Consider the following 6,901-nt stretch of genomic DNA (forward strand, 5'->3'; position numbering starts at 1 on the left):
CTTCAAGTTCATCTAAACCAACAAACCCGTCCTCATCCTCTGAATCTGGGACAAAGTGTAAATTTAAATCATCCATCGACATTTGTATGGAGAGGTAAGAAGGAGAGTGAAGTGACAGAAGTTGTAGAAGTAAGAATGCGTAGATGAAGAAGGAGAGGAGGAGGCGTGAATGGTCTGATGTGAGAGAAGGAGAGGAGGAGGCGTAGATGAAGAAGGAGAGGAGTCTAGGGTTTTTAGTGAGAGAAAGGGAGAAGGAGGCTGTGTAGAATGATCGTATGAAATGGGTGGGTGTTAGGGTTTTTAGAGGGAAATTTGTATATTGGGTCAAAAATATGGAGGGAGTCATTAGTCTAATTGGATTGGGTTGGCCTAATCTAAGTGGGTTAGGGTAGATTAGCAAAAAAATTAGGCCCAAAGCTGGATGGCAAAATCAGTAAATACAAAAGCTAGACAAGGATAATATAGTCATTTGCATGTCTTAATGAGGAAAGATGAGAAATGGGAAGAAAATAGATAAATTGCCAAATATGGGAAATGGGAAGAAAATAAGTAAATGGAGGGAGTATTATATTACGAGAATATTCCATTTTCTAGTCATGTATATCTTGTGTCTTTTTACGAACCATAATTTCGGTAACAAATTATTATTTCATATCCCCTTTACCGAAATTTTTACCTAAATTCTATCCTTTCACCTAATATCATCTTACAGTATTTTAAAAAACATTTACTCTACTTCACCTTTCCTAATATTTTATGTAAATATGATATAAAAAAAAAGGAGAGAATCCTAATCATATCTATAACTGTCTATACCCTAGCCTAATCTTAACATAATAAAAATTCCCTCTAAACTCATAAATATCCCACCTCCCTCACGTCTCCATCACCGTCACAATTCTCTAAAAATTTACCTTTCTTAAAACTTTCCCACACTCTCCCACACTCAACCTCACCATCAATCATCACCTTGTCTCCACCAACAACTCGCCTCAACTCACCTTCAACTCGGTCTGCTACTTAGACTGGGTCATCTAAACCACCATGCAACAAGCCCATTCAAACCACAAACACTTCCCCGCCTCAATCAAACCCCAAACTTACTAATCCCGATCATAACCGGGTTAATACTAATTTTGAGGGAAAGCGTAGGAAGCTTAATAAGGGTAAGAAGAAGGATGTTGGTATCGAAGGTTCGATTGAAGAGACCGAGGTGGTGGTTAACTGAGATGGTTCTCAAAGAACCTTGTTTCGATAATATATGCCGAATGCAACTATGACGGGTCTTGATAAGGTTCTATTTACCACGGAGGAGAAGACTCGGGTAAACAGTGTTATGAGATACGGTATTCATGGAGGACGGTCCTATTCTGAAAAGTGGTATGCAAAGGTTGAAGCTTTATAATTTTTCAAGGATTTGTTGACTTATCAAGAATCGACAAAGATTTGCTCCTTAATTGGTCTTGTCTATCGTATCAAGCTAATTCAATTCTATGCTTCAGTGTCTATAAAGAAGAATGTGTTGCATACAATGGTAAATGAGTCCGAAGTCACCAACTCCCTTGACAATTTTTGCACTCTGTTTTCCGTCCCTGATGATGAGGTGGAAATCAACCCAAGTGCGGAATGGCGGGATGTGACGGAGGAAGAAAAGCTTCAAATTAATAGGTCTTTTGATGATGGTGCTACGGGGTTAAGTAACATGTTGGCGGGTATGTTTACACCTAAGTTAAAACTCTTTTTAAACTTTTTATGGAATACGGTCGTTCCAGGGGGGGGGGGGGGGGGGGGGGATAAATTGTCAAACTATAAGATGGTTTTGGTCTCCAAATGGCTCGAAGGTGTTAAGGTTAGTTTTTCTCGACTAATTTTCAATCGTATTGTCTAAACTAGTATTTCCGTCACCGAGGAAAAATTTTATACTACCTTGGACTTACCGTTTCGGATGTAGATTTCTCAAATTTTGGAACACAAGAGGGTTGTCAGTCCTACTAGCTATGGGGTCATGGTCAAAGACGAGATGTGTGATACACATCTCAAATTAATGAAAATAGCCATGGTTGGACCCGACTTGATCTTCTTGTCCAAGGGTAATGTGGTGGAAAAGCCTGATGTGATGATGGCCGTGGAACAAAAGTTGGATTCGTTCATGACAAGTATTTGTGAAAAATTGGATGTTCAAAATAAGTTACTTGTAGAATTGGTCACGAGAATGGGAAAAGGAAAAGATGGGGCTCCGGTTTCAAATGGTTCGGGTAATGCGAAGGTCCTAGCCTATTTACATGGGTTAGAAGGACGTATTGAAGCTATGGCTCGTGATGCGGATAGAGCGGCTAAGGAATGTGTTCGTCATTCCGGGTCATTGGCTAACTTGGCTAGTCAAGGAGGGGCTATTTGGCGTGAAGGGAAAGCTATGCGCGCAGATATGGAGCATATTTTCAAAGCTACTAAGGCCTTGTCGTTGAAGGTGCTTAACTTTGAGGTGTGTCTCACGGCACAAGCCAATCATGTGCGGTCTTGCTTCGATCGTCTCGACTCTCTTGAGTTTAGGACTTGTCCCGGTTATGTGAACCCCAATGTCGTGAAACGCGACTATGCCTAAACCCGTCTTAAAATCCCATTCCTCGCTCTTTTCCTTTTTAGACTTATATTTTGGATAATTGTCTAAATTCGGCCCATTTTGGCTTTATACTCTATTCGGCCCATTAGGCATTACTACTTGTTATCGTATTTGGCCATTTGGCATTAAACTCCTTGGTTTGTATTAGACATAATTTATATTTTGCATGCTTATCGTCGATTACTTTCTCGTTTTATAATCTTTCTTTACATGATTAATACGTGTCTCGGTCTATATTATTCTATTTGTTTTATGTCTTTTCTCGTCTTTTCGATGATGTCAAGAGGGGGAAGAAACTGACCGTGACTTAAGTATTTGCCTAAGCTTGCTCTTTGTCAGAACCTTTAATCTCTTAAGGTCCTTAGATGTTATACTTTGTATATAAGTGGATTCGTCTTGCGTTCAACTGACTATGACATTTATAGTACTATGTTGAGGGGGAACTTACACTTAGTCACAAATCGTAAGAGACTTGTCATCATCAAAAAGGGGGAATTTGTTGGACCATATAGATATATGATTAGTTTTGATAATGAAAAGTATGTACTTTATATTATATATACTCTTGCTTGTAATTGTTTGTTTAGTCTTTAATAGATTGATTAAAGTTTATAATTTGAGCAAGTAATGTTATAGCAATCTTGGCTATAACACTGAGAATTTGTGAAGCATCGTTCAAGTAATGTTATAGCAGCTTGAGCTATAACATTGAAGATTCTTAAAGCGTCATAGTAACTGTAAAAAGTATCAACTATGATGATCACTCAAGCAAAAGGCTCGATCAAGTCTATAACAAGCTCAAGATGAAGAGCTTATGATCAAGATAAAATAATGATGCTATCACTGAAGATCTCCAGGAAGATTGGTTAGTGTACGACTTCGTCTAATAACGATATCTTAAGAAGTAATATTGGGAAGGTAAAGTTATAGCTATTTCACCTATAACTTTACTTACCAAACTTAAAGTTATGGCTATTTGTACTATAACTTTGGGTTGCATTTTAAGGCACGATTTTAATAGTTTGAAAATTAGTTTTTAAAAGATAAAATTCTTCAAATATGTTTCAAAATCATGTGTGTATCTGATAGAGATGAAATACGGGTTGTTTAGAATGAATAATTTACGTTATCCTATTGGTTACTAAAACGACTTATGAGTCATCATGCTACCTAGGGTTTGCTAAATTATCAAAACCTAACCCTAATCTACTCCTTGATATTTTGACCTAGGGTTTCGGCTAAGATGGGCGTATCAGCCACGTGGAGGCCTAATTAACTCCCTATGCAAGTAAATAATATTAGGTCAAATCCATAATATATTGCTATAAGATATTTTCATATCTTATCAATTATGTTAGATTTACCCTATTTACTTAATCAAAATATTTAGTAAAATAAATTAAGAAGAGGTAAGATTTGTTTCTTATGAAACAAACTACCATGCCTCACGACACACTAGCGTTTCGTTTCCCTCTTCTACTATATATACGCATGATGTTCATTAATTCAAATAAGATGTTCAAAATATAAAAATTCCTTACAAACAATTTGAGTTTAAATTCTAATCGAGTATTTTTATTGTTTTGCAATTTAAAATATTTTATGAAAAGTCGTGCTCTTTAATTTGCGTATTGTTTCTTAAAGTTACGTTATAAGATAATAGTACTTCATATTGTTTCTACTCGTTCAATTGTGTGAACACCTAAAGGAACAATCAAGTGCTTTCTTAGTAACTTAGGATAGTCAAAACCGAATATCTAGTGGTATTCAAATTGAGGTATAGCTAGAGTTAGTTATACGAGTGGGTTGATAATTTTTTAATCCAGAGAAAGTTAGTAAAATTATTAATCGAGAATAGTGGACGTAGGCTTCAACGTGTGAAGCTGAACCACTTTAAATATCGTGTGTCATTGCAATTTTCTTTATCTTTCATTTCATTACGTTTATAAATCGTTTAGTTAATTAGTTAATGTTTAATCAATAAACTTTAAATAATTAATTATTTAGATATAAAATAAAAAGTGGGCATAAGTTTTTAAATACTCAATTCACCCCCCCTCTCAAGTATTTTGACTTGGATAGACTCTTCAAGGCCCCAGTGTACCCCTTAGGCTTCTCCCTTTCAGCAGCGCGAAGGCCATCTTTGATTTTCCTTGCGCTTCTAGTCAACTCTTTGAATGTACTGAAGTTCAGATATTTCAATTTATAACGATAGGCAGGTTGGAGATTCTTCACGAACGCGTCTACCATTTCCGTTTCATCAGGCTTTCTAGTCAAATTTACACTTTCAGCTCGCTACCTAGCAAGGAATTCAGTGAACCCCTCATTCTCTCTCTGAGTCATAACTTCAAGAGTTCGCATGGTGGTTTGGATTTCAGAGTAATCAGCATAGTGCATACAAAATTCTATAGTGAGATTCTCAAATGTTGGATAGATCTTCAAGTCTATATTGTAGAACCAGGCCTTTGGATGTTGTTCCAAAGATTGAGCAAAGATGAAAGAGAGCATACTAGCAGGTACTCCCTTTAAAGCAAGGTACTCTTTGTAAGCCCTAATGTGCTGCAAAGGGTTCTCGATTCCTTTGAACTTGGTAATGTTAGTGAGCACAAAGTTCTTAGGGAATTGGTCTTAAACTAGATAATAGACCTTAGCACTTTTGAAGTGAATACTTTGCCCTTGAGAGAGCTTCATTTGGTATTCGATTAGCTTGAAACACTTTTCAAGATCAGTGAATTCAGTCAGGATGGGTGGAGTGTCTTCCCCACCGACCTTTGTTTCAAGAGAACCCAAACGACTCACCAGTTGCTCCATGGTTTCAGTAAGATTTTTTATGGCGTCTTCTATTGTTTTTCTTCTGGTCTGAGTCGGCCTTTCTACAAGAAAACCCTGAACTGATCAATATTTGAATTAAAACTCCTGCAGAAACAAATACTCGACTTGCGAACTCGACCTCAGCAGTGCTATCTTTGATAATTAAACCATGGATAGTGGACATCACCTCTTGACCATTGGAATTGATCCAACGGGTGAGGTGGTCCTCCTAAAGTCTCAGAGGGGTGATGCATGCAAAACTATCATACTACTATTCTATTAGCCATCATTTTCCTTTTTAAGTTACACAGTCCCCAACAGAGTCGCCAAAATGTTGATGTGGAAAATCGGGGTCCAGAAAAGTAAAAGTTTTCATTTAAAAAGATCGCCACCAAGTTTTAGGAAAACTCGGTAACCTTTGAGAAAATGAGTTCGTTGTGAAAGTACGTGATGTGAAGTTCGTTAATAAAACACCCACCCCCGCCTATTAAAAATGGCCTTTACTAAGGAACTTGATGGCTAATGGGATAGTACTATGATCGTTATATGAAATGCAACCATGTTCTTTGAGCCTAGAATGTGAATTTGGTTTCTAATCGTTTAATGCATCTAAACTACTTTATGAGAGTGATTTAGCATGCGAGGTTGATTTGAACTATCTAAATAAGCATTCATATAGTGACTTATATGGCAATGGGGGAGTCGTTGGGGAGCTAACTATAACAAGCCAGGTAATTCTAGCCGACTCAATGCACAAACAAGTGAAAATAGATACATCTTGATATATATACAATTGCTAAATAACAACACGACACACGCCTAACTAGGCACCACACTTGACTCGGAAAACATGCCAATAGGGAAGCCATGGCTCACATAGGACTTCGTCCTTGGCTTCCTCATTGCTTGTTGGTCAATCGCTTTGGTTTAACCTATTAAATATGATCAATTTAATTGACTAAAACAAAGGTTTTGAAAATTGCTTTGTCTCAAAATAAAGGACTAACTAGACCCTTTTTAGAAGGTTATAAATTATATTACTTGAAGCTTAAATTACGACAATGATTAAATAACAATAACAATTGAAATAAAACCACAATAATCAAATAATAAATAATAGAAGTAGAAAAAGAGGAACGAAGGCCGAGGAACACATGAGACAACACACGGCCACACACGGCCAAACTTGGGTGGTCAACTGACTATTCTTGTCATCGAGTGTAATAGAATGGATTTTAAGCATGCGCGTTCTAACTTGCGAAAAAACCGTCATAGGAAAGATGAATTCATTAACTTTAAAGAAGTTCATTTAATCCTAGGGGAAAGTTCATGTATGACCTAATTAGAATGTCAAATTCGTTTAATTCGTATTCTACAATTTAATTTAGGTCAAACTAACAATTTAACGATTTAATAAACATAATACAAAAAACGTATGCACAACAAAGCCTCACGTGGCACATTAATCAA

This window comes from Silene latifolia, chromosome Y (genome assembly GCF_048544455.1).
Source record: "Silene latifolia isolate original U9 population chromosome Y, ASM4854445v1, whole genome shotgun sequence".
Lineage (NCBI taxonomy): Eukaryota > Viridiplantae > Streptophyta > Magnoliopsida > Caryophyllales > Caryophyllaceae > Silene > Silene latifolia.